The sequence below is a fragment of the Dermacentor andersoni genome, chromosome 6 (genome assembly GCF_023375885.2).
Source record: "Dermacentor andersoni chromosome 6, qqDerAnde1_hic_scaffold, whole genome shotgun sequence".
Classification (NCBI taxonomy): Eukaryota; Metazoa; Arthropoda; class Arachnida; order Ixodida; family Ixodidae; genus Dermacentor; species Dermacentor andersoni.
Window position 1 is genome coordinate 63,107,501 of NC_092819.1, and position 12,500 is coordinate 63,120,000.

General features: G+C 46.6%; 8 non-coding genes across 8 annotated transcripts in view; all 8 read right to left on the minus strand.

Moving 5' to 3' along the window:
- The window catches only part of TRNAW-CCA (transfer RNA tryptophan (anticodon CCA)), a 72-nt gene extending 22 nt beyond the window's left edge, over nt 1-50 (minus strand). The window contains exon 1 of the tRNA in view: nt 1-50. This exon is cut by the window's left edge and continues 22 nt beyond it. This is a non-coding gene — a tRNA (tRNA-Trp).
- A 264-nt stretch (nt 51-314) lies between these two features.
- TRNAW-CCA (transfer RNA tryptophan (anticodon CCA)) lies at nt 315-386 on the minus strand. The gene has a single exon. It is a non-coding gene; the product is annotated as a tRNA-Trp (tRNA).
- A 1,414-nt stretch (nt 387-1,800) lies between these two features.
- On the minus strand, nt 1,801-1,872 carry TRNAW-CCA (transfer RNA tryptophan (anticodon CCA)). Its single transcript has one exon. It is a non-coding gene; the product is annotated as a tRNA-Trp (tRNA).
- Nucleotides 1,873-2,050: 178 nt separating this feature from the next.
- Nucleotides 2,051-2,122, minus strand: TRNAW-CCA (transfer RNA tryptophan (anticodon CCA)). The gene has a single exon. It is a non-coding gene; the product is annotated as a tRNA-Trp (tRNA).
- Nucleotides 2,123-6,775: 4,653 nt separating this feature from the next.
- On the minus strand, nt 6,776-6,847 carry TRNAW-CCA (transfer RNA tryptophan (anticodon CCA)). The gene has a single exon. It is a non-coding gene; the product is annotated as a tRNA-Trp (tRNA).
- A 181-nt stretch (nt 6,848-7,028) lies between these two features.
- Nucleotides 7,029-7,100, minus strand: TRNAW-CCA (transfer RNA tryptophan (anticodon CCA)). Its single transcript has one exon. It is a non-coding gene; the product is annotated as a tRNA-Trp (tRNA).
- A 174-nt stretch (nt 7,101-7,274) lies between these two features.
- Nucleotides 7,275-7,346, minus strand: TRNAW-CCA (transfer RNA tryptophan (anticodon CCA)). The gene has a single exon. It is a non-coding gene; the product is annotated as a tRNA-Trp (tRNA).
- Nucleotides 7,347-7,724: 378 nt separating this feature from the next.
- Nucleotides 7,725-7,796, minus strand: TRNAC-ACA (transfer RNA cysteine (anticodon ACA)). Its single transcript has one exon. It is a non-coding gene; the product is annotated as a tRNA-Cys (tRNA).
- Nucleotides 7,797-12,500: the final 4,704 nt, after the last annotated feature.

The following is a 12,500-nucleotide window of genomic DNA, read 5'->3' on the forward strand; positions in this document are numbered from 1 at the left end:
CGCAACCTTCTGATCTGGAGTCAGACGCGCTACCGTTGCGCCACCGAGTCTTTTTTTTTTTTCTTTATTGCCAGTCCTCGACATATCTCAACACAAATTCCTAAATGATATAAACAAGTTGCGCCACCGAGTCACGACAGAACTGCTATATCCGCACCTTTGTTCAAGCTGCATGCAGTATATGGTTATGCAAAAAGAACGATTGGAGTGCACTCTCAGTGGAGTGCAGATGACGCTCAATGCCTATCGCACTAATGTAGCCGAGTGGCAAACCAGATGATAATATAATGCGTCAGCGGAAGGAAAAAAGTTATTGACCCGGACGTGATTTGAACACGCAACCTTCTGATCTGGAGTCAGACGCGCTACCGTTGCGCCACCGAGTCTTTTTTTTTTCTTTATTGCCTCGCTTTTCACAGAGTTTACGAGATCAGAAGAACAGATTAACAAGATAATAGTGCCGAGAGCCGTCAGCTGTTTGCTGACTACAAGCCATCAGTATTTCGGCATCTGCAACAACATTTCTAATCTTGGAACCCACTCTGGTACATACTCCTGCACCTTCTGCACTTCGACAAAATGGGACACCGATTCGCAAAAATATTCGCCAACCGGTCTAGCGTCAATATCCGCATTGTGTACAGCCGTCCGAGTTCGCCATATACTGTGCAGGCCCAGGAGCATAACCAGATCGAAAGGCACACCATCGTAGTATTCGACCGTGAGATAACGGATTCCGTGCGGACTTAATGGCAACTCATTTTTCAAGGTTCTTTGTAAGATGTCCCAGAAGAACACTCCACCCCAGCAATCTAAAAACACATGCTCAATTGTCTCTGGTTTTTTGCATAACAAACAATGAGTACCCCAGGGAACAAATAAACCCTTTTCCTCTAACCATGTTTTAACAGGTAAGGTTCCTGTGTGCAGCTTAAAAAAAAGGTCTTAACCCCTGGCGCAACTAGCATTTTTTTAACGCGTTTCAAAACATCTTTTCCTTTGCCTGCACAGTATAATTCACGATACAATGGCACAGGAAATAACACAAAATACCTAGGAGTACCCCTACAGTACTACTATGACAATGAGCCTTATTGGAAAAAACAAACAGAGGTGTTACGTGAAAATGCACAAAAGTGGAAAGGATGGGATAAGTCGATTTTCGCACGTGCCACGACGTGCAACCTATTTCTTGTAAGCAAGCTATGGTATGTAATGCAAGTTTTGCATTGCAGCAGGTTAAATGTACAAAAAATGCACAGAGTGTTCGCGGTCTTTATCTGGAACTCTCTATGGGAAAAAACGAGCCGAACAAATCTGTTTAAAAGAGGGAGTGAAGGTGGGCTTGGTCTAGTGCATCTGTATGTGAGACAACTCGTCAGTCGATTTGTTTTTCTCAGAGATGTAGATCATACCTTTCTCAGAACTATGATTCAACTGAGGCTGGGTAAAGTGCTACCAGAGTTTGTTGTGTCTTCGGTTTGTCAGCAAGGACCAGTACGTGGATATCTAAAAGAAGTGGTGTCATCTTTCCGCTTCTTATAGGTGCGTTTTTCTTTGCAATATTTGACAGATGTGTCACGCAAAAAACTGTACAAGGACCGTTGCGCCACCGAGTCACGACAGAACTGCCGTATCCACACCTTTGTTCAAGCTGCATGCAGTATATGGTTATGCAAAAAGAACGATTGGAGTGCACTCTCAGTGGAGTGCAGATGACGCTCAATGCCTATCGCAATAATGTAGCCGAGTGGCAAACCAGATGATAATATAATGCGTCAGCGGAAAGAAAAACGTTATTGACCCGGACGTGATTTGAACACGCAACCTTCTGATCTGGAGTCAGACGCGCTACCGTTGCGCCACCGAGTCCCGACGGAAGTGCTATATCCGCGACTTTGTTCAAGCTGGATGCAGTATATGCTTATGCAAAAGAACGATCGGGGTGCGTTCTCAGTGCAGTGCAGATGACGCTCTGCCTATCGCAATAATGTAGCCGAGTGGCAAACCAGATGATAATATAATGCGTCAGCGGAAAGAAAAAAGTTATTGACCCGGACGTGATTTGAACACGCAACCTTCTGATCTGGAGTCAGACGCGCTACCGTTACGCCACCGAGTTTTTTTTTTTTTCTTTATTGCCAGTCCTCGATATATCACAACACAAATTCCTAAATGATATAAACAAAGACCAAAGAAGCAAAAAGGGATGAATACACAAACGGAACAAAGAACAGTAATATTTACATTCGCTGCCGTCCGCTACTGTGGCACGACGTTGTCGGATTAAAATTCCTTTAGTGCTGTAAGGGGTTCAACCCTCGACAGCCACTCAGGAACAGGCTGTTGCAACTTGATCACTTCCACATACCGTTGCATGGATTCACAAAAGTACAGACGCGCCGGTCGGGCATCCGGGTCACAATGGTAACCCGCCATTCTTGCGCGCCATAAACAGTGGAGGCCCGTAAGCATGATCAGGTCGTACGGGAAACCTTCGTCGTCATATACTGGCAGAAACCTGATTCCGTGGGGATCTATAGGTAGCTCCTTTTTTAGAGTCCTTTGTAACACGTCCCAGAAAAAGACCCCTTCCCAACAGTGGATGAAGACGTGATCTATGCTTTCTGTTTTTTTACATATAAGGCAGTGGGTTCCCCATGGCATGTAGAACCTACGTTGTTCAGGGAAGATTTTAACAGGTAGAGTACCGGTGTGTAATTTAAAAAAGAACGATTTAGTGGCTGGTTGAACTGGCATCTTCTTCACCCTTTTCAATACATCTAGGCCTGGGCCTCCACTGTACGGGGCTCTGTACATAGGTACCAGCAAAACACTGTCACATAAATCACGATATAACTTTTTTCGTTTTACACTCCACAAATATGCACTTGAAAAACGAACGCGCAAAAAAGAAACACTCTGAACTATTTCCCGAAAGAAACCACGGACTGGTCCTGGCATTATTTCCGTACCTACAACGAATTCGGGAAGTGATCTTGACAGCCTCATTTGGATCACCGTGCGCAGAAATGGGTCGTTTGTATCTCGAAAGAAGGAGAATCTGTTCACCAGTTGACGCAAGAAAAGGTGCGCCAACCCCAGACCACCATCCTTCACACGTCGGAAGAGATTATCTCGGCTGCATCGCTTCCAGCTCGATGCCCACACGAATACAGCGAACACGCGGTGCAGTTTCTGCACATTAATACGAGAGCACTGTAGGACCTGCATTACGTACCAGATCTTTGACACGAGAAACATGTTGCACGCTGTAGCTCTCGCGAACATTGACAAGTGACAGGCGTTCCATCGGTCGGCTTTTTCTTTTAGTTCTTTTGTCCGCTCCTTCCAGTACTCGCTACTGTCCTTGTAGGCATCAAGGGGTGCTCCAAGGTACTTAACTGGCGTCGTGACCCAGTTTACGTTCGAAAAGTGGTCTGGTGTAGACGCCCATCTTCCATGCCAAAACCTCAAACATTTCTGCCAGTTAACGTAGCTGTTAGTGACGTTACCAAACTTTTTGACGATATTAACAGTATTCAATACACTTTGTTTGTCTTTACAGCACACAGCCACATCGTCAGCGTATGCCAGTAGCTTCACTTCTGCTGATTGAAGACTAAACCCCTTAATACATTCATTTTCGATGATGGCCAGACATAGCGTTTCTATGTAGACACAAAACAGGAGTGGACAACCCTGGCGAACGGAGCGCTTCACGTTAATGGGGGCCCCCAACATCTGATTAATTATAAGTCTGGTATAGCAGCTCCGGTACGCCATGGTCACCCCTTCAGCGATTATGTGGCCAAAATTAACGTGTTCAAGGATGGTAAGCAATATGTCGTGAGAAACACAATCAAACGCCTTCTCCAAGTCTAGCTGGAGGATGGCTACTGCATCGCACATGGCGTCACAACACTCCAGCACACACTTCATTTTATGGATGTTAGTGAAAATGGTTCTTCCACGAATACCACACGTCTGGTGTGGGCCGACTACTTCCTGAATAACTGACTGGACCCGTCGTGCCAACACCTTCATCAATATTTTGTAGTCGCAGTTAGTAAGCGCTATGGGTCTGTAGGAGGAAAGGTGCTTGAGCTTTTCGGTCTCTTCTGTTTTCGGTATTAGTACTGTATGGGACTGGCCAAAGGATGGTGGAAGTATTTTCAGTTCATATGCTTCATTGAAAACTGCTGTTAAGATAGGAGCTAGGTGGCTTTTGAACGATTTGTACCAAGCGGCACAAAGACCGTCTGGACCTGGCGACTTCCCAGGATTCAGGTCTTCGATGGCTTTCATCACTTCATGTTGTGTTAATGGTCGTTCTAAGGTTTCTTTAACCTCACTCGACAGCTGTGGGATTCGTTGCAAAAATAATTTCTTGAAATCGTGCATGTTGACAGGCCTGAATGCAAAACGTTCTTTGTAATGCTCAAAGAAAGCATGCCCTATATTATTGTTATCCGTTAATACCACCCCTTCATATTCGATAGCCTCAATCTGCTTACGTCTCGAGTGCTTTTTTTCTAGCCCCAGTGCTCTTTTCGTTGGCGTTTCCCCGCATGATAGCCTTTCTGCTCTGGCGCGCACTAGCGCACCTCGGAAGCGATCTTCGTCGAATACCTCGAGCTTCTTCTTAACGGCGCGCATATCTTGTTGATAGGCGCCAGGTTGCATGCATTCAAGCTTCGCAAATTTTTCTAGCAATGTTGTTAAATCCTTTTCTCTGGCCTTTTGTTCATATCGCAGTACGCTACTTCTTTCGATTGCCTTCAATTTAATACTTTGCTTCAGCAACTCCCATTCCTCACCAAATTTCGTAGAACTGTCTGTTCCAAAAGAATTCAGAGCAGCCACTACATTTTCGTTAAAAGTTTCATCCCGTAACAGCTCTGCATTAAATTTCCACAGTTCCCAGACGAACTTGTTTCGTTCTTTCTTCCTGCCCACCGTGCATTTTACCAGGCAGTGGTCAGAATATGATATGGCCGTAACTGTGTAGCACTGGCATTTTTCAACTAAATCATATGAAAGATAGATACGGTCTAAGCGTGCGTGACTTGTGCCCTGAAAGTGAGTAGCTTACGTCTCCGTGACCGCGAAAACATTCTGCGATATCTTCTAATTCGAATTCGTGTGTAATCTGCGCCAGGATATCACTACTTTTGTCACAAACCACGCGACGCGTAGACCTATCCTCAGCTTTCAATACGCAGTTGAAGTCGCCTACACAGGCTATCATTTTTTGCACATGTAAATGATGCTTTAAACTCAAAAAGAAATTTGCCCTCTCTTGCACAGTATTAGGCGCATAAATGCAAAACACGCGCCATTGGAGATTACAATAGCTGAAGTCACAAAAGACAAGTCGACCAGAAGTACAGGAGAAGTAACCATCTATAACAAGACCAGGGAGCTTCCTCACGAACAGCACACACCCTGCCGAAGTCCCTAAGGCGTGGCTCACTACCGTATAGTAGTTATACGTGAACCTTTGCACCATGCTCCCGGTCTCCTCCTCGCCGTCTACCTTGGTTTCTTGCACGGCTAAAACGTCGAGGTCGTGGTCCACTAGTAGTCTGTAAACCTGACTCTGTTTCCTTTTGGCGGCCAGACCTCGAACGTTTAGCGTGCCGAGGCTAAGCGACGGGTTGGTAGCCATTATTGGTGAAAACCGGAGGGGAGAAGGCCCGGAGCATGGTGCTCACCTTAACGTCTAGCTGACCGCTAGACGCCTCCGTGGCCATCCGGTGGCCGTCGCCCGGGTTCCTCTTTGGTCGGCTTCGGGGTAAGCCTACGGTCAGTCTCCAGGTTCGGCTTAGGCTTGAGGGTGGAGCGCCTTCCAGGTAGCGTCTTAGCGGGTGGTGCCTCGGAGTCACCGCCGGCCTTTCCGTTGACTTTCTCCTCGTGCTGCAGGGATCTCTTGACCGGTGCCGAGACGGATTCGACGCGGGCGCTAGCAGGGGTCGCGTTGTCGTCCACCTCTGCCTGCGTTGCATCCGTAGCTGGCTGGTGGCTCTCATTTTCTTGCGGGGCCGTCTTCACGCTCTCGACTGTAGCTGCTGGTTCTTTGGGGGGAGGGATATTCCTTCCGTCACTTTGCGAAGGAGGCCAGCGCGGTCTTGACGTCTTCGTCGTCCACCCCATGCAGAAGCCAGTGGATACGAAGCTTCACCTGTTGTTCCTTGGGGTCGATGACCAGGCAGCGACGCCCCTCCACCTGCAGCTCCTTCAGGGCCGCCAGCTTTTCGGCAGCCTCGGCTGTCTTCATCGTCACCGCCCATACATGGTTGATTTGGTATGCTCCAAGGGCGACGACGCCAGAGAGCATACCAACAGCTTGAAGCGCGTCCCGGAAATCTTCCACACGGAACGGGCGAACACGAGCGTCGCCGTGCAAAAAAACTGTGTTTAAAACGATGCGTCCTGTAGGTAGTCGAGGCAAAATAATCTGGAAATCCTTATCTTCCTCCGTCGAAAGCCTGTTGCCGCGGCTAACAGCCGCATACGCCGCTCCATTGGAGCCCATGATCCCGCGATCCGTTTAGCTCGGGAGCCGGAAGCAGAATGTTGCGCCACCGAGTCACGACAGAACTGCCGTATCCACACCTTTGTTCAAGCTGCATGCAGTATATGGTTATGCAAAAAGAACGATTGGAGTGCACTCTCAGTGGAGTGCAGATGACGCTCAATGCCTATCGCAATAATGTAGCCGAGTGGCAAACCAGATGATAATATAATGCGTCAGCGGAAAGAAAAAAGTTATTGACCCGGACGTGATTTGAACACGCAACCTTCTGATCTGGAGTCAGACGCGCTACCGTTGCGCCACCGAGTCACGACAGAACTGCCGTATCCACACCTTTGTTCAAGCTGCATGCAGTATATGGTTATGCAAAAAGAACGATTGGAGTGCACTCTCAGTGGAGTGCAGATGACGCTCAATGCCTATCGCAATAATGTAGCCGAGTGGCAAACCAGATGATAATATAATGCGTCAGCGGAAAGAAAAAAGTTATTGACCCGGACGTGATTTGAACACGCAACCTTCTGATCTGGAGTCAGACGCGCTACCGTTGCGCCACCGAGTCACGACAGAACTGCCGTATCCGCACCTTTGTTCAAGCTGGATGCAGTATATGCTTATGCAAAAGAACGATCGGGGTGCGTTCTCAGTGCAGTGCAGATGACGCTCTGCCTATCGCAATAATGTAGCCGAGTGGCAAACCAGATGATAATATAATGCGTCAGCGGAAAGAAAAAAGTGACCCGGACGTGATTTTAACACGCAACCTTCTGATCTGGAGTCAGACGCGCTACCGTTGCGCCACCGAGTCACGACAGAACTGGTGTATCCGCACCTTTGTTCAAGCTGCATGCAGTATATGGTTATGCAAAAAGAACGATGGGAGTGCACTCTCTTTTTTTTTCTTTATTGCCTGGCTGTGGTACATAGTTTCACAAGAGGCAACGCTCACCAAAATGAATACAAAAGTAGAATATACATTTTCTCTATGTGCACACATTACAAAGCATTGTGCTGGCTCAGTCTAATCAAAATTCGCGCAATGCTACCAACGGTTCTACTCTTGGGAGCCACTCCGGTGGCTCCACTCTCAGTGGAGTGCAGATGACGCGCAATGCCTATCGCAATAATGTAGCCGAGTGGCAAACCAGATGACAATATAATGCGTCAGCGGAAAGAAAAAGGTTATTGACCCGGACGTGATTTGAACACGCAACCTTCTGATCTGTAGTCAGACGCGCTACCGTTGCGCCACCGAGTCTCTTTTTTTTTCTTTATTGCCTGTTTTCTTTTACAGGTCGTGGAAACAGAGAAACATGAATGATAAAAGGAAACATTTGGATCAAGTCTTGATCCGGTGTGTTCACATTAAAATTTCTTCAAGTTACACAATTTTTCCAAGAGAGGTAGCCAGTCAGGAGGCTCTGGTTGCGCTTTATACAGTTCGCGTATATAATCCATGTTTACAATGAAATTTTCCCTGACAGGACGTGCGTGAAGGTCGGCATTGCGGACCGCCATTCTAGTCTGCCAGATGCTGTGAAGTGCTATCAGCATGAACATGTCGTACGGGACGCCGTCTTCATTGTCCACACTCAGAAAACGAATGCCATGACTCGTGATGGGTAGGTCCTTTTTCAATGTGCGCTGCAGAATGTCCCAATGGAAAACGGCGTCCCAGCAGTAAAGAAAAACGTGTTCTACCGTTTCGGGCGTCTTACAAAGTAGACAGTTTGTCGTCCATGGAACGTAGAGTCCCTTATCAGCTAACCATTGCTTTACTGGGAGCGTCCCAGAATGAAGTTTAAAGAAGAAAGTTTTTGTTCCCGGTTTTACGTTCATCTTTTTAACCCTTCTTAGCACGTCCTGTCCGGGTCCGACATTGAATAAAGTTCTGTACCGCGGTGTTGGCAAGAAACAGTCGACAAGGTCTTTGTAAAGTGTTTTCCGTTTTACAGAGGACAAATACTCTAGCGAAAAGCGCACTTTCAGAAATTGAAAAGAATGCACTACTTCACGCAAGAATCCAGTCACATAATGGTACATATTGTCATTCGATGACACAACAAATTCTGGAACGTGTGAACACAGCCTTAATTTTATCACAGTTTGTAAAAAGCCATTTCATTGGTCACGGAGAAAAATAAAACGATACACAACTTGCCTAATAAATAAATGACACAAACCCAATCCACCGTTTCGGACCGGTAAGAATAAATTTGAGCGACTTGTTCGTTCCCAGGTCGATCTCCACAGAAACACGGCGAAAATCCTGTGAAATTTCTGCACATTCACCCGCGACATACAAAGGACTTGGAACACATACCATATTTTGGCTATTAAAAACAGGTTGCATACATACGCCCGTGCAAAAATAGAGAGCTCCCGCCCACCCCAGGCGTTTGTTTTTTGCATGATTGTTTCTGCTTCGTCCTTCCAGTACTCGTTGTTGTCACGATAAACCTCGAGTGGCACCCCTAGGTACTTCAGTGGGCGGGTTTCCCATCTTACATTTACGTATACATCAGGCTTCATATCCCAATTGCCATATCAAAACGCAGTTGTTTTATCCCAGTTAATCATGCTACCTGTCATGGAACAAAATTGTTTGGCTGTATGAACAACTTCACATATACTCTGCCTATCTTGACAGAGTACGGCCACATCGTCAGCATATGCAAGAATCTTTACTTCAGTACTCTGTAATCTAAATCCGTGCACGTTTGAATTTTGGATAATTGATAAGCAAAATGGTTCTAGGTATATGGCAAAAAGTAAGGCTGACGCCGGGCATCCTTGTCTGATGGAACTGAGTATGTCAATTTCTTCACTTAGCGTCCTATTAACTACCAGGCGTGTTACACACTGCGAGTACGCCATCTTTAATCCATCGATAAACACGGTTCCAACTTGCACATGTTCTAACACGTTGAACAACACTTCATGGGAGACACGGTCAAAAGCTTTTTGTAAATCTAACTGCATCATTGCTATTCGGTCTCCAAAGTCATCGCAAATCTCTAAGACACTTCTTACTACGTGTATATTTGTCGTAATGCTACGACCTCTTATGCCACATGTCTGGTGCGGTCCTACAATGTTTTGAACAACATTCTGCATTCTTTTGGCCAAAACCTTCATGAAAATTTTGTAATCTGTATTCAAGAGGCTAATGGGGCGATATGACGTCACAGACTGAAGTTTGATGTCATCGTTCGATTTGGGGATTAAAACAGTGTGCGCTTCAGTGAAAGACCGTGGTAGCTTCTTTTTATACCCCTCTTCGATAACTTGGAACAGCGCGCTGGCAATCTCTTCTTTAAACATTTTATAGAATTCTGCTCCGATTCCATCTGGGCCAGGTGTCTTTCCAGTGCTTAAGTCATCAATAGCTTTTTTAATCTCCTGTATACTGATAGGGGCCTCCAAACTTTTTTTAGTTTCGTCGTCAAACTTGGGCACTAAAGAAAGGAAATCTTCACTAAATCCATTCCCCATCGGAATACGTTTTCCAAGCAAATCGCGATAGTGTTCAAGAAACGCGTTCATTATCTGACTTTTTTCTTTCGTCAGTCTGCCATTGTACATTATTTCCTTAACTTCTTTTCTTTGTGCATATTGCTTTTCATCACTTAGTGCCCGCTTTGTCGGTGTTTCGCCCATCCAAAGCTTTTCTGTTCTTGACCTAATAATAGCACCTCTGTACTTTTCTTTATCTAAAAGTTCCAGCTTGTTTTTGGTATTTTTGATTTCTTTAGTGAAAGAGCCCGGTTTCACACTCTCTTCCTTTAATAGTGCTTGCAGTTGCGACTGCAATTTCTTCTCGTCTTGTTTCTTCTCAAAATTAAGGATAGTCGTACGTTCTATAGCACTCAATTTAACATCTTGTTTAAAAACTTCCCACCTCGTTTCCCAGTCGTCTTTTCCAACTTCATACAGCATCGTTAACGCTTCATTTACTTTTCTAGAAAAAAATTTATCTTTCATGATGCTGTTATTTAATTTCCAGAGGTGCCAGTTGAACTTAGGCATTTTTTCCTTTGTCCCAAGCGTGAATTTTACCAAACAGTGGTCGCTAAAAGACACTGGTATAACAACGTATTCGTCACAACACATCACAAGGTCAAGTGGGATGTAGGCACTATCCAAACGTGCGTGCCTTTGGCCGTGAAAATGCGTGAACTCAACCCCGCCATTAGACATGCAGAGGGCCACATCTTCTAGTCCATTCTCAGCAATCAATTCCGTCAAAAACAGTGCGCTTTGATCGTGCAAATTTACACGTTTGGAGCGGTCCTCGATCGCACACACACAGTTGAAGTCACCAATTAATATCACATATCTACTACAATCAAGGAAACCACCAATCTCTTCAAAGAATGCTTTTCTTTCGTTGTCACGATTTGGGGCGTACAAGCAAATCACGCGCCATTCAAAATTAATTAACGAAAAATCACAAACCACGAAGCGTCCGCTCTCACTGCTTCTTATACTTGTTTCAACTGCGCCCATCGATCTTTTTATAAACATTGCACACCCTCCCGATAAGCCATCGGCATGTGACACACAGACATTATACGTTGTGTTGAAAGGCGCAACCATTCGCTCAGTTTCGGCCTCCCTGTGTACTTTTGTTTCTTGCACGGCGATCACGTCTAAATCATGTTCCGCAAATAGCCTACTTAATTGGTATTGGCGCCTTTTAGACGAAAGCCCGCGCACATTTAGAGTGGCGAAACGAACTGCTCTCTCAAGTCTAACAGCCATCTTTATCTTGAAAAAGGATGCGCTCACCAAACAGTCGGTGCCCCGATATTGGGGTACACCCTCGGTACGTTAGCCGTGTTGTCAAGTGGGCAGCTTAGCCGCCCTCTTCTCCCCCTCCGGGACGTTTGGCTTTGGGGTCGGCCGCAGCCGGCGACTGGTGAACGCTTTTGTCGGTGGTTCACTGCTGTTGGCGTCCTTTGTCTCTGCACCGGCGTCGTCTCGTAGTCTCTTTCCCAGCGCACTGCTGTCTTCTGCTTCACGGCAATCCATGGCGTCCACTTCGGCACTCTTGTGGTGAACTCCCGCTGTCTCTTTATTTTCACTTGTGTTGTTGGCACCACCCTCGATGAATTCGGAGCCCTGTATTTTGGCGTTTGCGTCTGCTGCAATTTCCACCTGTACAGTGGCTGTCAAATTTTCCGCGGTAGTATTTTCCGGTTGCTTACTTCCTTTGGTGCTGGTGCCTTGTACTCCTGATGTTGCAGAATTCAGCCATTCTTCTGCTTCCGCTTCGTCCATGGTGAGCTCGGATTTCTCCGTGCTCACCGTGGCCATGGCAGCTGCCGCATACGTCCTCGAGCAGTTTTCTACGGCGTGTCCAAAGCGTTTGCAGACGTTGCACCGCGGCACGCGGCAGTCCTTTCTTATGTGGCCAATCTGTTGGCAGCGCAAGCACCTTGGCGCTCTTCCGGGCGCTACGACAAGGGCTAGCTCACCTCCGACGCGCAGCTGATGTGGTATATCATCCAACGTAACGTCCGCCTTCAGTCGCACCACAACTGTGCGTGTCATGGTGTTCTGTAGGCTGTAGCCGTCAAGACGCCATTTATCCAGTCCTATTTCCAAGACGGTTCCGTAGGGGTTCAGGGCGTTTCGCACATCTTCGCGTACATGGTAGAGCAGCCAGTGAAGCTTCAGACGGACGTCGCGGTGACTTGGATCAATTACGATACATCTCCGACCCTTGACCGTCAATTCCGGTTCGGCCAAAAACTTCTTTGCGCCTTCAGCAGTCTTGCAGGTAACCGCCCACACATGATTCATTTGATAGGCGCCGAGCGCAAGAACCTCGGTGGGCGGAACACGTTGAAACAGTGGCTCACGAAAATCTTCCGCGCGATATGGTCTACCTTTCACATCAGCATGAAGAAAAACGGTATTTTGAACAACGTACCCAGTTGGCAGTGGGGGCAAAATG